The 24,508-nt window shown below is 42.1% G+C and overlaps 1 long non-coding RNA gene across 2 annotated transcripts in view; it reads right to left on the bottom strand.

Annotated features, from left to right (window-relative positions):
* The window catches only part of LOC309625914, a 62,684-nt gene that overhangs the window by 37,559 nt on the left and 617 nt on the right, over window positions 1-24,508 (bottom strand). The gene's annotated exons all lie outside the window — the stretch shown is intronic.

Here is a 24,508-nt window from a genome sequence, read left to right as displayed (position 1 = left end):
TAAGACAGCAACTCCATTGACTCTGACAGACAGTCCAATAGATTTTAACAGATGTGAGGTGAATGACACGAAACAAATAAAACCTAACGTGAATCATCAGCCACAGGATGGCATTTGAATGCTAATGTATTTAAAGTCTGTGACAGTACTGTAAGTTAAACACATAACTATTTTAATCTCTTCCCTTCCCTGGTCACTTTTTCTCATATCACCATGTGAGAAGGTCACAGCTTTAATTTCTCTGTAGCCTAAGAGTCATGAAACATTTTATTTTTCAACTTATTTTTTATCTCTTGTGATGGTTAATTTTATGTGTCAATTTGACTGGGTCATGAGGTGCTCAGATATTTGGTTGCACATTATTCTGGGTGTTTCTGTGGGGGAATTTTTGGATGAGACTAACATTTAAATTGGTAGATTAAATAAAGCAGATTGCTCTTTATAACATGGGTGGGCCTCATTCAATCAGTTGAAGACCCTAATAAAGTTGATCCTTCTTTACATAAGAGAGAATTCTCCTGCCTGATGACCTCCAAACTGGAACATAAGCTCTTCCTGATTCCACAGCATCCTACTGGTCTTCAGACTCAAACTGGGACATCGGCTCTGCAAATTTTGGACTTGCTAGCCTCCATAATTCCATAAGCCAATTCCTAATTATTTATCTACCTATTTATCTATCATATTGGTTCTGTTTCTCTGTAGAGTACTGACTACTATATCTCTCAATTTATCGTGATTAACTGCCCACTATAATGGAAGTTCCATAAAAGCAAGAACTTTGCCTTGTTGCTATTACATCTCTAATGTCCAGACTGGCTCTTAAAAATTATGCAAACAATTATTTGCTGGATGAAAGTGTCTTGGCGGGGAACAGTGATGCCTTTAGATGTTTTGGGGGTGGCACTGAAGGGGGACAAATACATCAGCTTTAGAAAATGGCATCTACTTGGGTGGATGTTGAAATCATTTCACAGTGATATGAAAAGCAAAATGTAAGAAAATTTTAAGAGAGTCAAGCCATATTGTTACTAAACGGGGAAGTTTATGTAAACTCTGCTAAAAGGAAAGCAGAATCTATTCCTGAGTTTTAAATGTTGTTTATAGATATTTGGAAATTATATATGTTGGTAACAAAATTTGGGACTGTTCTCCTGAAGTTTTGGCCAGCACCAAAGTCTGCAATCACACGTTTCTGTTGCCCTAGAGATCCTCAGTCTCACCCATGTCATTCAGCTGAAAGCAAACCATAAAGAAATCAGTGTCAATTATGATTACAAATTTTGCTTGCCTTTCTTAGGAAAAGATGGAAAGATAGGAATCAAGGGAATGAATGAAAGGGAACTTTGTAAATATTTTGTTGATGGTGGTCAAGACTATGAATGTGAGTTGAGGGGATCATGTGTCGTGTTTATGAGCTGCAAATTCTGTTACAAATCACCATGTCTTAGGGCAATGTTACTAGGATAAAGTGGGTAAGTCCTCCATCATAACCAGTCTTACAAAGATTTTTTTTTTTAATCGGACGAGCACTATATTCTGTGTAACTGACTGACTTAGTGGACTGAACAGAGCGAGGGTACCATCAGGAAACAACACTGTTTCTCTTCTCACCGCTGCCTTTAAACCAACCCTCTGTGACCTCCCTTTACTCTGCTCATCAATGACGACTCATCTCCATGCTTTTCACAGTTCACTCTTGGCCGTGAGAACGGCCACATTTCCAGATACTGTTAGTCCAGTCCAGTAGAACATAAAAACTTCAACCTCGCCTCCAGCTGCGAGCCTCTCCTCTTGCTCTTGGGCCCCTGAAGCTCGGCTCCGGAATCTGCAGTGCAGCGGTGCCTTCATCAGTGCTCCTCCCTGACCTCGCACTTCCCCTCCCCTCACTCATGTTCTCCTAAGTGGAGGTGGGACAAGGAAGGAGGAGAAGGGGTGGAGGAAAAGGGCAAAGTCCCCTTCATCCAGACGTGCTGTGTACAGGTCTCTCTGCAGTGGCGGGTTGCCCTCTGTCAGGCAGACCTCCGAACGCTGGCTCTTTTGGGGCATCTTTGTAAACTCCTCAGAGATGCCCAGTAGGGGCCTCTGGCCTGTATGATGTCCTGGCGCTCTCTCGCTAGCCCCTTCCATCTTCGTCCTGTTTCCTGCTTGCCCGGCACAGTACCCTGCCTCTTTCTCAAGGTCTCCTCGTCCAGCCTGAAAGCCCCCTGGCTGTGGGCCTTTCAAGATGGCACATGCTCAGTTGCCCGCCAAGCACCCCGGGGAACCCGAACTCCCCAGGCAGTGAGAGTGCGGACTACTGCCCACTGCAGCCTCCGCCGTCCGCGTGCCGCGCAGTCTGCTGCAGACGCCTCCTGCCTTCAGACTCTTCCGGCTGGGAAGCAGACACCCCCAGAGTCTCTTCGAGCGTTCTCCACAGAGCCACCCTGACCTGGCTTGGGGTGGGGATCAGGCTCTCCCTTTCCCCACGGAGGGGCGTCGCAGCTGAGTGCTGGCCTCCTGACTGCGCACCTGGAGGATGCTCCCAGGCTGGGCTCCCTTTGACTGAGCTCCAGCCACAGCCTTGAACTCTGGGCCTCTCAGGCCTCTGTCTCTGCCTAGGTCCTGGGAGGTGCCAGGGCAGTGGGTTCACATGGTCATAAGATTTTGAACACTTGCACAAGTAAGGTATTTTAAGTTTTGAATGAGGAGACCCTCAAATTGTATACATTCAGGCCCCACAAAACCTGGTTACCTCAGCTCCTGTGGGAAAGAGCTCAGACTCGCAGTGAATTGTCCCCTATTCAAGGAAGACCAAGAGTAGACAGATGGGTGGCCCATGACCCCCCAAATTGTCCTATTTTATCATTAAGAAAGTGACTTGCAGGGTTCGAGCTGATTGGGACTTACATTTGGTTGAAATTTGGGAAAGACTGCTTTTACTTTTCCTCAGTACTCTAAGTAACTTAGCAGCCAAGTGGAACATATATTATCTATCAACCTATCTAGCTGTCTATAAATCCAGATAAACTAAGCGATGAAATGGGAATACACACGTATCCCAGGCATTTCCTTGTCATCACATAAGCATCGCTTCATCCCACTTACCCTAAGACTGTGCCATTATCGTTACTCCCTAGTCATTGACATTTGGGCTCTTCTAATTTTCTTTTATTATAAAGTACTACTTTTATGCAATTTTTACCATCCCACAAGGCCATACAAATTTACCCTCACCAAGACCATATGATAATAGCCATTTTCTCACACCCTTGATGACATCAAGTGCTATAAATCTTTTCATTTTTGCCAGATATATAGGCCTCAAACTGTATCTCCTTCCTTTAGTTTAAAAAAAATGTTTTAATGAAATTGAGCATTTCTTACATATATGTATGGAACTTGAACTTCTATTTCTTCTAGAGTGAATTCATACTTCTTCCTTTCCTACCTTTCTGTTCTGACTCTGGAAGTCCTATTAGGTCAAGGTTAGTATACAGACTGAGTGAGATGTTTAACACTCAAGTTTTTCAAGAGCCTGTCAAGTGGCATCACCCTGTTGCAGGTTACTGCACTTAGAGTGGTTTTATCCACACACAAGGGATGCCTTTTATGCAGATGAGCAGTTGTACAGCATCAGTCAGGGCTGAGATTCCCTAGTTCAGCTGCTGTGTGGGCTGGTGAGCCTGAGCCAGACAATGGTGTGGAGGCTTCTGTGACGGGAAGGGGTTTTTCTCTTTTCGTATTATTTATTTGTTTTTATTGGGGTCGAGTTGCTTTACAGTGTTCTGCTAGTTTCTGCTGTACAGTGAAGTGAATCAGCCAGATGTACACATATAGCCCCTCCTTGTTGGACCTCCCTCCCCCCCCATCCCACCCATCTAGGTTGTCACAGAGCACCAAGCTGAGCTCCCTGCACTATACAGCATATACTAGCTCTCTATTTTACACATGGTAATGTATTTATGTCAAATCTAATCTCCCAGTTCATCCCACCCTCCCCTTCCACCCGTGTCCACACGTCCGTTCTCTACCTCTGTATTTTTATTCCTGCCCTGCAAATAGGTTCATCTGTACCATTTTTCTACATTCCACATATATGTGTTAATATACGATATTTGTTTTTCTCTTTCTGACTTTCTTCACTCTGTATGACAGACTCTAGGTCCATCCACATCTCTGCAAATGACCCAATCTCATTTCTTTTTATGGCTGAGTAATATTCCATTGTATATACGTACCACATCTTCTTTATCCATTCATCGTCGATGGACATTTGTTTCCATGTCCTGGCTATTGTAAATAGTGCTGCAATGAACATTGAGGTGCATGTGTCTTTTTGAACTATGGTTTTCTCTGGGTATATGCCCAGTAGTGGGATTGCAGGGTCATATGGTAGTTCTACTTTTAGATTTTTAAGGAATCTCCATACTGTTCTCCACAGTGGCTGTATCAACTTACATTCCCACCAACAGTGCAAGAGGGTTGCATTTTCCCTGCACCCTCTCCAGCATTTATTGTTTGTAGATTTTTTTGATGATGGCCCTTCTGACCAGTGTGAGGTGATACCTCATTGTAGTTTTGATTTGCATTTCTCTAATGATTAGTGATGTTGAGCATCTTTTCATGTGCCTCTTGGCCATCTGTATGTCTTCTTTGGTGAAATGTCTATTTAGGTCTTCTGCCCATTTTTTGATTGGGTTGTTTGTTTTTTGGGGGTATTGAGCTGCATGAGCTGTTTGTGTATTTTGGAGATTAATCCTTTGTCCATTGCTTCGTTTGCAAATATTTTCTCTCATTCTGAGGGTTGTCTTTTCATCTTGTTTATGGTTTCCTTTGTTGTGCAAAAGCTTTTAAGTTAACTTATATCCTATTCACTTATTTTTGCTTTTATTTTCATTGCTCTAGGAGGTGGGTCGTAAAAAATTGTGCTGTGGGTTCCCCCTATGCCACAGGGCACTAGTGAGATTCCAGCTTCATGTGGCTGCCAGGCCTAGCTAAGCAGCACCTAGCTAAGCAGACCAGTTTTCTCCAAAAGGCATCTTCCATTCAGTGCCAAGGAAGAAAGTGTGGAAGGGACAACCTTTGGCTTAAGTGCCTGTCCTTGGGTTGAAGAGTCATCCCCACCACGTGGTGTCCAGTTAGCTCAAGATCTGGGTTGCCAGATTGAGCAAATGTAAATACAGGATGCCCAATTAAATCTGAATTTCAAATAAAAAACAAAAATTTAGTATTTAAGTATATCCCACACAATATTTGGGATATGCTTAAATGTATCTGTTGTTTATCAGAAATTCATATTTAGCTGAAAATACTGTTGTATCTGGCTACTCTATACAAGATCCATCAATTATACATGCTTTTAACATAGCTTTAGATGCCCAGGACCCAAACTGCACAGCTTATTGTATTAAGGAGCAGCCTAGAGTAGAAGAATGATTTTCACTAGGGTTCTAGGAGTCCAAACACAGTTATCACAACCAGCTTTGATCTTCCAGCTGAAGCAGACATGGGGAATGAAAGAGAAACCACCCCTAGAAGCAAGTTTCAAAGGCTTCTGCAGAGAGTCACTGTAGCACAACATTGAAAATGCCTGTTCACTCCTACACAGAGAGGCAAATGAAATGTTTCTCTTACTTATTCTCCCATGCAGTCTTCTTTTCTCAGAGCACATTCTAGGAAATGGGTTTGTGTAAATGTTGTGCAAGTCTTCCCAGCAAAATTCTTTTTAGCTTACCTTGCAGTTAACTTCCTGGAACAATAAATACTGGAGCCTGGGGAAAAGGAAGAAGAAAGAAAAAAGAAGGAAAGAAAGAAAGTGAAAGAAAGAGAAAGAAAGAAAGAGAAAGGAAAGAAAGAAAGAGAAAGAAAGAAAGAGAGAGAAAGAAAGGAAAGAAAGAAAAGAAAGGAAAGAAAGAAAGAAAAGAAAGGAAAGAAAGAAAGGAAGGAAGGGAGGGAGGAAGGAAGGAAGGAAAGAAGGAAGGAAGAAAGAAAATGCCTGTTCACATGAGAATGCCAAGTATGACCCTGGACAGAGCCACACTCATCCCAACACTGAGTTACCCAAAGGGAAAATTAGAAATGAAGACAATTGAATATGTTGGATGAGGAATGAAGGTTCCATAATAAGACTTAGTGCCCGGGACTGCATCATTACAAAAACATTAGTAAGAGCATAGCATTTCTTAAAATGCCACTTTTGAAAGGGGATACAGTATATATAGGTGGCTTTCTCCCCTAAGTATGTTAATGCATGGTGCCAAACTTACCCTCTTGCTAGAAATTTTTTTTTTTTCCAATGGAGTTTAAATTCCCAGGTTGTAAACTCTGGTCAACTGACATAGACTAACCATAGTATCTTGGTGTATTGAATCAAAATTTTCTCCATTCTTTCCCTCTTCAGACACCAGTAAGTTTTTGCTTTGGGCTTTGGCAACAAGCACTAGGTTCTGGGAACATAATTTTCTCTGGGATAATTGTACTTAGGGTCTGCAATTGGGTTGTTTCCTAAATTTGGCAGCTTTAAAGCCAATGTTGTGGCCCCAGTGGGCCTGCGTGCTGCCCCAACAAAGCCTCCTCTGGCTATGCGGGCCCCAGCGGCCACCTCCATTGATGCCTGCACCCCTGCTGGCCTGCAATGGCACATGTGCTCTGGGGCAGCTTCAGGAGCAGAAACTGGTGGAAGAAACACAGACAGAAGTGGGGCTGACACAGAGGATCCAGAGACTTACCTAGCGCTTGGGAAAAAGAAAAGGCCTTGGAGGGCGTCCTGGGGAGGCAGTGGTTGGCTGTAGCTCACTGTGGAATCATGGACACTGATTGCAGAGGCCCCAGGAAATTTTTTTCTTCTTTTTCTTTTGTTGTTGTTGTGTTGTGTTTTGTTATTGTTGTTTTATTTTTATTCTTTAATATATTTTTATTTTTCTATTTTTATTTTTTGTTTTGTTCTTTTTTGTTTGTTTTGTTTGTTTTCTGTTTTTCTTTTTTGCTACTTTTTGTTTTGTTCTTTGCTCTTATTTTTTGTTTTTTTGTTGTGTTTTGTTTTTATCTTTTTTTGTCATTTTTGTGTGTTTCTGTTCTCTTTGCTTCTTTAGTTTTTTGTTTTGTTTTGTTGTCTTTTGTTTTTCTTAGTTTTGTTTTTATTATTTGTTTTGGTTTTGTGGATTTTCTGTTTGGTTGGTTGTTTTCTTGTTTTTTGCTTTACTTTTGTTGTTGTTTGTTTTTATTTGTTTTTATTTTTGTTATTTGTCTTGGGGTTTATGTATTTTCTTTTTTTTTTGCCACGCCATGTGGCTTGCGGGGTCTTGGTTCCATGGCCAGGGGTTGGGCCTGACCCCTGTGGTGGGAGTGCTGAATATAGGCCACTGGATTGCCAGAGAATCCCCGGCCACAGGGAATATTATTCAGCCTGAGCTCTCCTGGAGGTCCCCATCGCAGCACCAAGACCCAACTTCACCCAACTGCCTGCAAGCTCCAGTGCTGGATGCCTCAGACCAAACAACCAGCAAGACAGGAACACAGCCCCACCCATCAGCAAAAATGAGATGACAGAGAAATATGTTACAGATGAAGGAGCAAGATAAAAACCTACAAGACCAAATAAATGAAGAGGAAATAGGAAATCTACCTAAGAAAGAATTCAGAGTAATGATAGTAAACAAAATCCAAGATCTTGGAAACAAAATAGAGGCACGGATTGAGAAGATACAAAAATATTTAACAAAGACCTAGAAGAACTACAGAACAAGCAAAAGGTGATGAACAACGCAATAAGGGAAATGAAAAATATACTAGAAGGAATCAGTGGTAGAATAACTGAGGCAGAAGAATGGATAAGTGAGCTGGAAGATAGAATGGTGGAAATTACTGCCATGGAGCAGAATAAAGAAAAAAGAATGAAAAGAAATAAGGACAGAATCAGAGACTTCTGGGACAACATTAAACGCAACAACATTCAAATTATAGGGGTTCTAGAAGAAGGACAGAAAGAGAAAGGGTCTGAGAAAATACGTGAAGAGATTATAATCGAAAACTTCCCTAACATGGGAAAGGAAATAGTCAGTCAAACCCAGGAAGCACAGAGAGTCCCATACAGGATAAACCCAAGGAGAAACACACCAAGACACATATTAATCAAACTAACAAAAACTAAATAAAAAGAAAAAATATTAAAAGCATCAGGGAAAAGCAATAAATAATCTACCAGGGAATTCCCATAAGGTTATCAGCTGATTTTTCACCAGAAATTCTGCAGGCCAGAAGAGAAAGGCAGGATATATTTAAAGTGATGAAAAGGAAAAACCTACAACCAAGATGACTCTACCCAGCAAGGATATCATTCAGATTCAATGGAGAAATCAAAAGCTTTACAGGCAAACAAAAGCTAAGAGAATTCAGCACCACCAAACCAGCTTTACAACAAATGCTAAAGGAACTTCTCTAGGTGGGAAACACAAGAGAAAAAGAAGACATACAAAAACAAACCCAAATCAATTAAGAAAATGGTAATAGGAACATACATATCAATAATTACCTTAAATGTAAATGGATTAAATGCTCCAACCAAAAGACACAAACTGGCTGAATGGATAAAAAAAACCAAGACCCATATATATGCTGTCTACAAGAGACCCACTTCAGACCTAGGGACACATACAGACTGGAAGTGGGGGATGGAAAAAGATATTCCATGCAAATGGAAATCAAAAGAAAGCTGGAGTAGCAATACTCATATCAGATAAAATAGACTTTAAAATAAAGACTGTTATAAGAGACAAGGAAAGATACTACATAATGACCAAAGGATCAATCCAAGAAGACATAACAACTGTAAATATATAAGCACCCAGCATAGTTGCACCTCAATATATAAGGCAAATGCTAACAGCCATAAAAGGGGAAATTGACAGTAACACAATAATAGTGGGGAACTTTAACACCCCACTTAGACCAATGGATAGATCATCTAGACAGAAAATAAATAAGGAAACACAAGCCTTAAATGACACATTAGACCAGATAGACTTAACTGTTATTTATAGGACATTCCATCTGAAAGCAGCAGAATACACTTTCTTCTCAAGTGCACACAGAACGTTCTCCAGGATAGATCACATCTTGGGTCACAAATCAAGACTCAGTAAATTTAAGAAAACTGAAAACACATCAAGCATCTTTTCTGACCACAACACTATGAGATTAGAAATTAATTACAGAAAAAAAAATGTAAAAAACACAAACACATGGAGGATAAACAATATGTTACTAAATAATCAATGGATCACTGAAGAAATCAAAAAGGAAATCAAAAAATACCTAGAGACAAATGCCAACAAAAACACAACAATCCAAAACCTATGGGATGCAGCAAAAGCAGTTCTAAGGGAGAAGTTTATAGCAATACAATTCTACCTCAAGAAACAAGAAATATCTCAAATAAACAACCTATCCTTACACCTAAGGCAACTAGAGAAAGAACAACAACAACAAAAAAAAAAACCCAAAGTTAGTAGAAGGAAAGAAATCATAAAGATCAGAGCAGAAATAAATTAAATAGAGATGAAGAAAACAATAGCAAAGATCAATGAAAGTAAAAATTGGTTCTTTGAGAAGATAAACAAAATTGATGAACTTTTAGCCAGATTCATTAAGAAAAAAACAGAGAGGAGCCAAATCAATAAAATTAGAAATGAAAAAGAAGTTATAACATACACCACAGAAATAGAAAGGATCATAAGAGATTACTAGAAGCAACTATACACCAATAAAATGCACAACCTAGAACAAATGGACAAATTCTTGGAAAGGTACAACCTTCCAAGTCTGAACCAGGAAGAAATAGAAAATATGAACAGAGCAATCACAAGTAATGAATTTGAAACTGGGATTAAAAATCTTCCAACAAACAAAAGTCTAGGATCAGATGGCTTCACAGGTGAATTCTACCAAACATTTAGAGAAGAGCTAACCCTTCTGACACTCTTCCAAAAAAATTGCAGAGGAAGGAACATTACCATGCTCATTTTCAAGGCTACCATCACCCTGATGCCAAAACCAGACAAAGATATCACAAAAAAAAATTGCAAGGCCGATATCACTGATGAACATAGATGCCAAAATCCTAAACAAAATACTAGCAAACCAAATCCAACAGCATATTAAAAGGACCATACACCATGATCAAGGGAGCTTTATCCCAGGGATGCAAGGATTCTTCATTATACGCAAATCAATCAATGAGATACACCATTAACAAACTGAAGAATAGAAACCATGTGATCATCTCAGTAGATGCAGAAAAAGCTTTTGATGAATTTCAACACCCATTTATGATAAAACCACTCTAGAAAGTGAACTTAGAGGGACTCTAACTCAACATAATAAAGGCCATATATGACAAACCCACAGCAAACATCATTCTCAATGGTGAAAAACTGAATTTCCTCTAAGATCAGGAAGAAGACAAGGATGTCCACTCTCACCACTATTATTCAACATAGTATTGGAAGTCCTAGCCACAGCTATCAGAGAAGAAAAAGAAATAAAAGGAATCCAAATTGCAAAAGAAGAAGTAAAACTGTCACTGTTTGCAGATGACATGATACTATACATAGAACATCCTAAAGATGCTACCAGAAAATTACTAGAGCTCATCAATAAATCTGGTAAAGTTGCAGGATACAAAATTAATACACAGAAATCTCTTGCATTTCTATACATTAACAACAAAAGATCAGAAAGAGAGATTAAGGAAACAAGCCCATTTACCATTGCATCAGAAAGAATAAATTACCTAGGAATAAACCTACCTAAGGAGGCAAAAGACCTATACTCAGAAAACTATAAGATACTGATGAAAGAAATCAAAGATGACACAAACAGATGGAGAGATATACCATGTTCTTGGATTGGAAGAATCAGTACTCTGAAAATGACTCTACTACCCAAAGCAATCTAGATTCAGTGCAATCCCTACCAAATTACCAATGGCATTTTTCATAGAACTAGAACAAAAAATTTTACATTTTGTGTGGAAATACAAAAGACCCTGAATAGCAAAAGCAATATTTTTTTTTCTAGATTTTTTCTTAAATCTTTTTTTGATTTTATGTTTAGGCCACACCGCATTCCATGTAGGATCTTAGTTTCCCAACCAGGGATTGAACCCATGCCCCCTGCAGTGGAAGCGTACAGTCTTAATCACTGGACTGCCAGGGAAGTCCCACAAAAGCAATCTTGAGAAAAAAAAAATGGAGCTGGAGGAATCAGCTCCCTGACTTCAGACTATACTTCAAAGCTACAGTAATCAAGAAAGTATGGTACTGGCAAAAAAACAGAAATATAGATCAATGGAACAGGATAGAAAGCCCAGAGATAAACCCATGCACATATGGTCACCTAATCTATGACAACAGAGGCAAGAACATACAATGGAGAAAAGACAGCCTCTTCAATAAGTGGTGCTGGGAAAACTGGACAGCTACATGTAAAAGAATGAAATTAGAACATTCCCTAACACCATACACAGAAATAAACTCAAAATGGATTAAAGACCTAAATGTAAGGCCGGATACTATAAAACTCTTAAAAGAAAATATAGGCAGAACACTGACATAAATCACAGCAAGATCTTTTATGACCCACCTCCTAGAGTGATGAAAATAAAAACAAAATAAACAAATGGGACATAACTTTTGCATAGCAAAAGAAATCATAAACAAGACGAAAAGACAACCCTCAGAATGGGAGAAAATATTTGCAAATGAGCAACTGACAAGGGACTAATTTCCAAAATATACAAATAGCTCATGCAGCTCAATATCAAAAAACCAAACAACCCAATCCAAAAATGGCTGGAAGACCTAGATAGAGATTTCTCCAAAGAAGACATACAGATGTCCAATAAACACATGAAAAGCTGCTCAACATCACTAATTATTAGAGAAATGTAAATCAAAACTAAAATGAGGTATAACCTCACACCAGAATGGCCATCATCAAAAAATCTACAAACAATAAATGCTGGAGAGGGCATGAAGGAAAAGGAACCCTCCTACACTGTTGGTGGGAGTGTAAATTGATACAGCCACTGTGGAGAACAGTATGGAGGTTCCTTCAAAAACCAAAAATAGAGCTACCATATGACCCAGCAATTCCACTGTTGGGCACATACCTAGAGAAAACCAGAATCTGAAAGGATGCATGCATCCCAGTGTTCACTGTAGTACTATTTACAATAGCCAGGATATGGAAGCAACCTACGTGTCCATCAGCAGAGGAATGGATAAAGAAGATGTGGTACATATATACGACGGAATATTACTCAGCCATGAGAAGGAACGAAATAGTGCCATTTGCAGAGATGTGGATGGACCTAGAGATTGTCATACAGAGTGAAATAAGACAGAGAAATACAAATACTGTATAATATTGCTTATATATGGAATCTAGAAAAATGGTGTAGATGAACTTATTTGCAAAACAGAAATATAGGTACAGATGTAAAGAACAAAGTTATGGTTGCCAAAGGGGGAAGTGGGAGGGTGTTGGAATGAAGTGGGAGATTGGGATTGACACATATACACTATTGATACTATGTACAAAATAGATAACTAATGAGAAACTACTGTATAGCACAGGGAACTCTACTCAGTGCTCTGTGGTGATCTAAATGGGAAGGAAATCTAAAAAAGAGTGCATATATGTATATGCATAACTGATTCACTTTGCTGCACAGCAGGAACTAACAATGTAAAGCAATTATACTCCAATAAAAATTAATTAAAGAAAATAAAGCCAACGTTGTGATATTCTTACCTTTCTTGGAACACGTTGGGCTTTTTAAAGGCAGGGTGTGAAGAAAATTGTACCCTCATACACTGTTGGTGGGAATGTAAATTGGTGCAGCCACTTTGGAAAACAATATGGAGATTCCTCAAGAAGTTAAGAATAGAACTACCACACAATTCAGCTATTCCCCTTCTGGGTATTCATCTGAAGAATACAAGAACACTAATTTGAAAAGATAGATGCACCTCAATGTTCTCAGCAGTGTTATTTACAACACTCGAGATATGGAAATGAACTCATAGACACAGAGAACAGATTGGTGGTTACCAGAGGGGAAGGGAGCTGGGGGTGGTTGAAATGGATGAAGAGGGTCAAGTGTATGGTGATGGATAGTAACTAAACTTTGGGGGATGATCACTTTGTAATGAACATAGATGTTGAATGATAATCTTGTACATCTGAAACTTATATACCAATTTTACCTCCATAAAAAAAGAAGGAAAGGCAGAAAGGATATTTTATAGATTTCACAAATGATCATTGAAATTGCTGTGAAATAAATGTAGACGGGTTTTTGAATAAATAAATAAATAAATAAATAAATAATAAAGTTAGGGTATATGAGAGGCTAGTTCAACCTGTGGTTCGAGGGGAACCACACCTTCCAGAGGACATCCCAGTCTGCAGCTGCTGACCAACACTCACTCTACCCAAGCGCTGAGGACCGTCTAGTGACAGCAAAATCAGACATTAGGGAGGAAGAAGAATGTTAAACTTCTATTTCTCAGGACTTTTAACACACAAGGGCAAAAACTTTTGGATATTTTCTTTTGGGCTGTAACAAGAATTTTGGATTTTGATCTCTTTAGGATTTAATCTTCAAATTTTAATTTCTCAGAAGGAAATTCATAATGGGAGGGGGTTTATATTCAAATTTGAAGCAACACTATGTTATTGGAAATTTACTATTTAACTAAAATAATAAGGTATTTAATACAAACACATAATGGATTATCTCCGTATCATTGAAGAACCTCTGACAATATGGGTGGATGTAATTGGGCTGGAAAATAGAAGAGGGAGTGAGTATTCAGCCTTGAATACAGATTGCCCTAAAGAAAAGAATTTATATATTTCAACTATTCTAGACCATATTAAAGGATGCAAAGTTTGCTAATTAATTTAATGAACCTGGCTTTATCTTAATATCAAAATCTGATATAAGGATAACAAGTAAAGACATACAGCCAGTTCTTGTTATTTTCTATAAAACTGCCATAACACTGAATTAGTTAATACTGAACTCCTAGGGGAAATACATGGTCAGGTTCCTGTGAGCCTCTGATCATAACATTTTGTCAACTGATCGGTGCATACACTTGTTTTATGTGTGTTTATGTTTAGAGAAACCTTGTTTAATATATACCATTGACTCATTAACACTGAACTCACAACCAACTCATGCTTATAACTCATGCCTGAATGAAGCTTTTCTAATACACAGATTTTCTCTTTAAGGCACATCACGGCCTTTTTGCACCTTGGCACATTGGATGACACTTCAGCACTATGCTTAGGTACCATTTTAAACAGCAAAATCACCAACAAAAAGCACAAAAATACAAAAGCATGGCACTAAATATACCATGACAAGGACACTTGTTTACAAAGTGCTGCTTTGTTCAACATCAGCTGGGAACTTGAGCGTCCGGAGACTCAAATTTTTTGCCTCTTTGCATATGTCTGTGAATGACGGAGAAAGCACAGCCATATTGATTTGAGATTACTAATACATTTTAGTGAGTAGGTGAGTTTGTAAATATGGAATCTGTGAATAAGGAGGATTATTATTGCCTGCATGGCAAAATTTCATTCATATTAGCAGCATAGTCCTAATTGTGGACTAATAACCCAAATGAAGACAATTATAAAACAGTATTAGAGGGCATTAGACAAGATCTGAATAAATGGAAAGAGCTTAATCTCAGATATTTCTGGATGGGAAAACTTAATCACATAAGATGTAATTTCAATCAGAATTTCAGTAGGCAGTTTTTTAATAGACAAAGTTTTTGTGTAAAAATCAATATGCTAAAGTTGCCCCAAAATCTTTAGAAAAAATAAGAAACTATTAAATTTTACTATGAAAGTATTGTAAACAAAACAGTGTAGCATAGGCACAGGAATTTTAAAAAGAGAGTTTAGAAACAGATCCATGGGATTTAATACATGACCGCATGGCATCCTGGCTCACCGGAGGCTAGTGTGATGTTTACAGACAGCATCGTCGTGATTGGCTTTACATATCAGAAGAAATAAACCAAGACCCGAACCTCACATAATACACACAAAAATGAATTTAAGATGGATGGGTTAAGGTTTTTGATCTTTTTAACAGTAAATATTTTAAAAGAAAATTTAAGACACCTATTTTATAACTTTGGGTGGCATAAGCCAGAATCCATGAAGAATTGACTACCTAAAAATTAAAAAATCTTTCCGTGTCAAAGGACAAGTTTAAGAGCAAAATTAAAAGACAAACAAGTCTGGGAAAAAACATTATTAACATATGCGAAAGACCAAGTGTTAATGTTATTCAGCTTTTGCAGATTCATAAGAAAAAGAACCTAATGTGGGTGAGAGCAGGCATTCAAAAAAGAGAAAATATCTATGAAATGACCAGTAGACATATACAAATATGGTCAACCTGACACACAGAAATGCAGATAAAAAGAACAATAAGATCATTTTATGCCCATCAGAGGAGAGGAAGGAGAGGAGAAATAACCTGTGATCACAGACATGTGGGAAAACAGGCCCTTTACTCCTGGTGGAAGACTTGTTATTGTAATTTTTGAAAATAACATAACAATATTTATTAAAATACCAAATGTCCACGCTTATAAACACTCTTAACCCATTCACAGTGATTGTAGGAATCCATCCTCTGGAAATCAAAGCAGCATTTTAATTTATATTAGCATATATTTACTTATCTATTGCTGCCTTGTTTACAATAAGAAAGGAGACTGGAAACAACTTGAATGTCCACCAGTAAACAGTGTAGCCATACATGGAATAGTCTGCATCTGTGAAAAAGAAAGTCCATAGACTTTTTCTTTTAATGCAGTGCCTCTTTCCCAAGATTACGCCTTTAAGACCTTGTGAGATCTTGCTCTAAATTTCTCTAGAAATTTCCTTGGCCTTGCAGTGCTGGCGGAGCCTCAGATAGGATAGTATTAAGGAAAAATTGTGTTTGTGATTCTGCATTTAGTAGCAAAACAGGTGTCTCTCTCTGGGGCCACCCACACGATCCTGCTTATGTACTTAATGGGTTCACAGCTTTAACCCCCATAGCCCCAAGAGGCAGAGGAAATGGCATCATCCTTCTACCAAACCATTTTGGGTTTCATTGGCCCTGGTATGCATTGCCCCAGATCCTTAGAAATATGACCACTTGGGTGGAACCACGTTAAAAAATGGTTTTTTTTAATGATTTAAGAAAACCCTGGGGGAGAGGGTAGGTGGGGATAAAAAGCACAACATTGGTTTTTCAATAACATCTTGAACGTATAACTCTGTGAAATATTGTCTTTGAGCCATTAATGGAACCCACATTGCACCAGTGGCCTTGATGTTGAACACGGAGGGGGAGGACCAAGTATCACTGTCCCTTGGAGTGCTGTACTCCTCATTATGCTCTTGTTCCCTTCTGTACGTGAAGATAATTTCTGGAGCTCCCATTGCTTTTGTAATATTTCTCCTGGGAAGAACTGGTTTAGAAATTCAAGTAGTGCTCGACTCTATGTCCCATGCCTGCCACTGCCACCTGTGAAGCATGAATAACTTTTGGTGGTCCCTGTCCCTGGCCTGCTCTCCCTAGTTTGGGTTGATGAGAATTCCTGCAGAGCCTAAACCTTTAGGATCAGCCCAGTGCAACAGCAGTTGCACTTACAAAATAGTAGAGGTGCACAGGCCCTAAAGGAAATTGGAAATCTTGGAAATCACAGATTTCTAGGCTGGTAGAGAATTTAGAGGGTTTTTTTTTTTTTAAATCCAGGTTTTTTAAAACCTGTATTTTAAAGTCTTCCAGGTGATTTGTACGTTCTCCAAACTGCAAGAACCACAGCACTGGGCTCGGTCTACCTGCCCGGAGGTGCTTCCTCTCCACTGAGGAGGCTGCTGGCAGCCGCATCCGAAATTGTTAGACAGCTGAGATTTAGATGAGCCCTTAAGCCACCCAAGACATTTCCACTGAAAGGCAGAGTTGTTCTTCCTGATATTTAAAGGATTGTGACTTCTGGTGCTACTAAAATTAAAGCTGACACTTTGCCTTAGTTCTGTGCCTGCATAAGCCAATCAATGATTCTGCCCGTCTAGGGAGGGAGCCATTCTCTTGGGGCTGAGGTGATTTGATGCTTTACCTTCTGCCTGCAGAGGGTGCGAGATGCTGGCATCTGGCAAGGTTGGGTGAGAACAGGCAAAAATGGCTGATATTTGTGCAGAAAAGCAGATCTTATCTTTTGAATCTGATGGAACCAGAGACATCCTCCCCGGAAACATTTATATACACAAACTTTTGCATAAATTTCTGAAGACATAAGTAGCTCCTGAACTCAAATTTAAGAATCCAAGCGATCCTAAGAGAGAATCTTTTCTACTTTAAGTGACTCTAGGGACTCACCCAATTAAATTCTAGTGGTTCTGGAATTGAAAAGAGCTAATTTTCAAGAAAAAAATGGGTAGGGTAGCAGCAACAAATTTTGTAAAATGCTGATAATTGTTGAAGCTGGGCGATGGTTGTATAACGGCTCATTACTCTCTTTGGGGTACGATAATTCTGTAGTAAAAATGGGGAAAAAATGAAATATCTGATTTTCTTTTATCCAGTTTATCCATTTGGTATCTCAGTTACCGAGGGAATCTTGGGTGCCAACTGAATGTCAGTGAGGACCAATCAAGTCACATTGATAAAATACAATTCCCAAACTTTGCAGCTGTAAATACCTTGTATTACACACCAAATGTCAGGTTTCCACTTGTAATTTATAACCTGTTCTACTTTCCATGGGGACTGATATCAGTCAGCTATTGCAAAACACTGCCACATAACATGCCATCCCAAAACGTGGTGGCATAAAAAAATAAACTTTTATTCTGGATCATGTATCTGCTGGTCAGCTGGTGCAGGCAGGCTTCAAATTCAGGCCAAATGGGGCAGCTTGGATGATTTCAGCAGTTCAAGCATCTTCTAGGTGTTTCTCGTTTTCCTGGGACTGTTCAGTTACCCAAGGCATGTTCTTCTCATGACAGAGGCTCAAGAAAGCAAGCTTCTGCTTGCATCATGTTGCTAATAGCCTGTTGGACAAAGCAAGCGGCATAGCAGAGCCCAAAGTCAAGGGAAGAACATTCCACTTAGAAGGAAGAACAAAAGGTCACATGGCAAAGGGACTGGATACAGAGTGACCGACATTCTCTTTACCATAGGGCTAGCCCATTCCAATAAAAGGAAGTGGGAAGTGACCCCAACCTCAGTTTCAGGCAGGTCTCCCTGCAAAAGGGACCGCAGGAAGCCCTCTCTCCAGACCAGATTTCCCTTGGCTTTGGCAAGACCATTTTCAACCCTGGCTCTCCAATCTTCTAAAATTATTACGTCAGTGAGTAGACAGTTATGCTACATGAAATCCAAAAGGCTGTCAAATTGGATCCAGACACCTAAGAGATATATACGCACATTCACAGCGTGGATGCGTATATGAAAACCCGCCGGGTCTGTGTTATCAGGAAGCTGTCAGAAGTCTGAACAGACAGGCTTACATCAACCAAGACACTCGAAATCTTACCCTCCACTGTTAACAGACATTGTGGGAAGTCCACTCTCTTTTGGTAAAGTTGTTTTTCTTTAAGGCTAAAGGATTAAAAAAAGGCCCCAAACTTTAAACCTGAAAGTAAGGTTTTTTTCTTCTTCTCTTGTACGACCTGTCCCAGTTAATGAAAGGATTTTTAGTCACTAGGAGGCTAAACTCCCTCAGAAAAATCCCCTCATAAAAAAAATATAGCAATTTTCCTTTGGGGACTTGCTGTTGGAGACTTCCATACCCAATAAATTATTACCTTTGAATTTAGACAGGACAAACATCTGTGCAAAAGCACAGCAATAGTTATCATTCTCTTCTAATGTGGAACATAAGGCTTATTTGTCCCATCTATTTAAGGTAAAGCTGATGATAAAAATATTCCCAACTCTCCACCACTCCCTGGATCCACACACTTTGCAGTATGATTTACAAGTGACCTCCTCCCACCAAGACACGGAGCCTGTTTCTGCACCTCTGGAATCTGGGCCAACTTTTGTGATTTGTTTTAGCCAACAGAATGCTCTACAAGCATAAGGTACCAGCCTAAAGCGGCTTTGTGTGCTCCTGCCCAGCAGCCGTGCGAACCAAACAGGCTGGCGGGTGGGGGGCGGACGAGAGGCCACGCGGGGCAGAGGCGGCTCCTCCGAGCCGCCCCCGCTCACCTGCCGACTGACCACATGAGCCCAGCTGACGTCAGCCATGCCTGCCTGGATCAGCAAAGATGCCCAGTGGACCCAGAGAACTTGAGCAAAACTAAATGTCTGTTGCTTGATGCCCCTAGGGTTTTGTGGTAAGAAATAAAGGGTACGGGGGGAGTGAGGGAGACCAATAAGAAATGAACCTATGGAACAGAGGGCATGATTTTTTCTTCTTGGTGAGATTAGGTGACCACGGGGACCAGCTTAAAGGGGAGGACATCGGCAGAAAGAAGATGAATTTGTTAATGTTATTGTGCCCCTGGATTAGTTGATGCTTCCTGGAATAGCAGATTATTTATTCCACAATATTTTACAAATATTGAAGTGCTGGCTTCTCAGATGAAATGAAACTTTTAAGCAGAAGGCCACTGGTTAAGCTGGTTAACTGCTGGTTAAGTTTAGGGACAGACTGAATGTAGGGGAAGGGTGTTGAAATGGGTTGGGGGACTGGCCAAAACCTAAGCCCTTAGTTACTGCATGCAGATGCCCGCTTCCTTTGCCAGAAGAGTTCAAGAGGGTCCTTTCAACTGACCCTTGGTCCTTGAGAGACTCTTCATGGGAGCCATGACTTAGCACGGCCAAGTAGCGTTACAGGTGCCCTGTTCTCTATGGCACTGGCATTCTACGTAGGCCTTGGATAAATTGGTGGGCTTTGTCTCCTGAAATGATGCAAAGTCTAGCATAAGATCAGGTACTTTCCTCCCCAGAGAATAATTCCCAATGCTAGTTAACTCCTCAGCTCTTCTTGACAATGGAAGACAGACAGGTCTGGAATGTGAGGTTGCAATGTTAGCAAGTCAGACTTCCTCTGAGTCTCCTACATGGAGAGGTATCAAGCAAGCCCACCGCTGCCCGTGAGCTCCCACCTTCCAATCCAGCTGGCTGCATGCAAATCTAGCACAGAGTCACCTGCTCCTTGCCCCACGTACCAACTTCCACCCCATGCTGGCCACCACGAGAAGCTAGCAAAGCCTTCTCTCCTGTGTGGGTGACTACCTGCTCTCTGCCCTGTGTTCTCTGTCCAGTAATCTGGGAGCAATACATTTCTTGTATGTTTAAGGCACTTCATACTTTAAAAGTGCTTTCAATCTCTTAATTCATTATATCGTACACATAAAAATGATTCACTAGGACAGAAACGTCTTCTTATTTAATAGACAAGGGAAACTGAAACACGAAAGCTCAGGGGTGACCCAGGAGCCTGGCAGCTTCATGTGTGACGTTGACTCAGCTCATAAACTTGTTAGCATAGTTCTAATCTCGAAAGGTTGCTGCACAAGACATCTTCCCAGAGAACTTCTGGAATCTTCCTGGAGTGGCTCTTTTACTTTGCTCACAAGAAGCTTTCTGTTTTGATGCCTTCAAGTGAGTGACAGAAGAGAGGGAACGGGTGTATTTTCATGCCGCTGAGTCTGATGACAAGTAATTGGTTCCACAGGTGCTGTTTTCCTTGACCTTTCTCCACGTGGAGCTCTCAGGAAATTCTATTACTATCGATCCCCTCCAGTTTTAATGCTGTAACGACGTCGTTTCCATTCACAAGGGAAATGATTATGTGCCCTCTGCACTGTGTGAATACATATGTACATATGTACATACATATATCTGTTGTCCTAGCAGAGTTCTCAACACAGTTAAAATGGTCTGTGAATGTCTTTCCAAAGTCCCTTCTAGGTGCATCCAACAGCATACTGTAAATCAGACTTTTCTTTTTCATTTGTTTGTCGGTATTTGTTTTTTTTTCTTTAATAAATTTATTATTATTATTTTTTTTTGGCTGCGTTGGGTCTCCATTGCTGCATGCAGGCTTTCTCTACTTGTGGCGAGTGGGGGGCTACTCTTCGTTGCGGTGCGTGGGCTTCTCATTGCGGTGGCTTCTCTTGTTGCGAAGCACAGGCCCTAGAGCGTGTGGGCTTCAGCAGCTGTGGCGCGTGGGCTCAGTAGTTGTGGCTCGCAGGCTCTAGAACACAGGCTCAGTAGTTGTGGTGCAGGGCCTTAGTTGCTCCGTGGCATGTGGGATCTTCCTGGACCAGGGCTCGAACCCGTGTTCCCCCTTGGCAGGTGGATTCTTAACCACTGCACCACCAGGGAAGTCCTGGTATTTGGTTTTAACGTGCCGAGTATTCTGAATTACACAAAAGAGATCCCTAGAGAAGAGGTTTCTTCTCTTTCTCTTTTCTCTCCCCCAACCACCCCCCCTCAACTTCTGAAGAGCTCTTTTTCAATGTAAGAAGTCAAAAGCTTCCTGTGTTATTCTTTGGATGTCTCCCCTCAACTTTCAAACCTTTGTCTGGGCCAGAAGAAGAGTTGAGGAGGTTCCCTCCATACTGGCAGCCAGCTTTCAAAGTCTCCCCTTTCCAAGCAGAGAAATAAATTAAAGCTGACACTTGGAGTGTGTGAATGCCCACTGCCTTTCGATTTGGCTCTCACATGCTTATTTATTTTTGCTCCATTGCAAAAAGATTTATGACCCCCAATTATAAATTCTGACACTCCTGTGCTACGTAGATGCACTTAGATTAATTTTCACATTCTGATGGCTTTGAAGAGCTTTCAATTCTAAACTCTCAAGGGCAACAAGGGTCCCTTTTGAAAGAGGGTCTGGCAGGTGCCACTGCCTTCAAAGGCTATGTTTTCATGGCTTGGGCTTAATCAGGGCCTAGGGATTGATGGATGGGTAGCAACCTCGGCCACTGCTTTATTTACTTTCTTGGTCCTTTTCTCTTTTAGAGAATTGAAGTGAGTATGTTAAAAATGTGCTTCTAAATAAAAGCTGGCAAGCAGAGTGTCAGCCTGGAAATAACCTTTTTAAGACATTTCAGGAAAACAAGAAAACTTCAATATTTGAAATTTTAAAAAGATAACAGCTGATGGCTGATTTGGCTGTGAGCATGGTGATTTTGCAAAACAGAAAAACTGACGTGAACTTCATGAGCAATACATCTGAAGCACCATAGGATGATGTAAGACCTTTTGGTTTTCTTCTGCGAATGCACAGCTCATGGCATTTCTTCAAAAGTAAACAAGAAGAGAGATTGGTCTAATGGGTGGAGCAATAGCTGTAGAACTTGGAATCAGCCCAGGTCCCAAGGGTTGCAGGAAGAACAGAGGTTCGCCCTGGAGGGTTAGGGGTGCAGTAAAGGACTTGAGCGCCACCTAAAATATCAGGCATATTCTGGAACCCGGGCAGGATTCTTAGCTCCTCCCTTCCTCCCTCCCCACCCAGGCCCGACTTCCATTTACCCTTTTTGGTGTGTGGGCCCGATTCTTGGGGCATGGGGTGGTAGTGGGGGCACTGATGGCCCTAGAGTGTCACCTCTCACACTGGGAAGCGGGGCACCCTGAGGGTGGCATCAACGTGTCAGGTCAACGTGTCAGAGGATTGGATTTTTTTTTTTTTTTTTAATCAGAACACTGTTAGGGGAAAGCAAAACAGCTTAATTGATAAAATACTTTGAAACATTATAATTTCTAAATTTCATTTTGGTTAACTGATTAAACGATAGAAATTTGTTTCTCGCAGCTCTGGGAGCTGGAAGGCCGAGATCAGGGCGGCAGCACAGCTGCAGACTTCTCCTTGTGTCCTCACATGGCGGAACGGGCTAGTGACCTCTCTGGCGCCTCCTGTGTAAGAGTGCTGACTCCACGTGCGAGGGCTCCACCCTAACGATTTAAGCACCTCACAAAGCCCGCCGGCCCCCCAATGCCGTTCCCTTTGGGGGTCAGCATTACCACATATGAATTTTGGGGAGACAAACACTTCCGAGCACAGCACCCACCCAAATCGTACTCATTCTTCAAGACCAGAGGACCACCTACCTCCTCCTGACGCCCTTGTGAACGGACTCTGGTCACCAGGGGCTCCCTCCACGGAACTGGGAGCGCATGGGATTCCCTCGGAAGAGCGCGCCTTTAGTGGAAGCTGCAGCCATTTCTTTTCAGACTTTCCATATGTCTCCTCTTAAAAGCTCCAGAGGCAGCCGGTCCTTTCATGACCCGAGAACCTTCCGGGCTGCAGCTTCCATGAGGCGGGCACTGCCCCAGGAGGCTGGCTCCCACTTTTGCCGCGTATCGAAGCCTCGCTTGCGGTGATCTCTAAATTTCGAAACGGGCCTCGGCGTGTCACGGAACAGGACGGTAAATCTACGTAACACGTAGCAGAGTCTCAGCCTCCGGTGCACGGGCTGCTTTCCCGGGGGGCGCCCTCACCCGCTCCCGGGGCGTGGAGCGCTCTTCTTTCCTGAGAGGCAGGGCTGTGTGTCTGCAGCCTGTCCGGCACGTGAGCGGCGGGCAGGCGAGCGAAGCTCCGTCAGCACCCCCGTCGCCCGCGTGACCCCCTGAGCCAGCGCTCCCGTTCCCGCCCGAACTGTCCCCAGCCCGTTCGTGTAAGAGTCGTCTTCCGCGAAACCGGTCCCTGCGGCCAAAGAGGTTGGGGGCCGCTGGTCTAGGACACTTGCTGTGGCGGCCCGCCAGCCCGGCTGGGTGCACCGCGCTGAAATGAGCTTCCTTGCCGAGGAAGGTCACTCCGTTTGCCAACATCGGTAAAGCCGGCCTTGCGGGAACTGGAGAGGCCACCCTTCCCCCTCTTCCCCCTCTTCCCCCCCACGTGCTCCGTCCTAAGTGTTACTGCCAAGCCGCGGTGGGGAGCCTGTCACCGGGCCGGGCTGCCGGCTTCCTGGAGGGCCGCTCCAGCCCTCAGGGTTCCTGCCCGGCTCGTCCAGGGATCCCTTCGGACGAAGCGAGGGGCTGCCACGGGGGGACGTCCGAAGAGCCCCGCTCACCAGAGCAGGAAGCCCGACGTCGTGAGCTGTCGCCGCCCGAACTGGGGTGTCCCTGTTCATCACACGTTCCCGCGAACCCGATAGGCGGGGCACCGATTCTCTTCAGGCGCCAGCTGAGGCCGGCGGCGTCCTGCTCCCTGCAAGCCCGCCGGTGACGCCCCAGGACTCGGGACAAACCCAGGTCCTCGCCGCGGCCCACGCGACCCACGGGACCGGCCTCCCTCCGGGCCGCCTGCAGAGGCCCGCCTCCCTCTTCCCCGTGTGCGCGGCGTCGCGGGGCTGCCGAACGTGCCTGTGGGCCGGCCCCGCGCGCTGCCCGCGCTCCTGCGCCGCGCCCGCCGCCTCCCGCCGCCCGGGCACAGCGGCTGAGCGGCGGGGAGCGGGTGGGTGAGCGGCCGCCAAC

Source organism: Balaenoptera borealis, assembly GCF_965194805.1.
Source record: "Balaenoptera borealis genome assembly, chromosome: 3".
Taxonomy (NCBI): domain Eukaryota; kingdom Metazoa; phylum Chordata; class Mammalia; order Artiodactyla; family Balaenopteridae; genus Balaenoptera; species Balaenoptera borealis.
The sequence above is the reverse complement of the archived record's forward strand: the minus strand, read 5'-3'. Positions and strand labels throughout refer to the sequence as shown.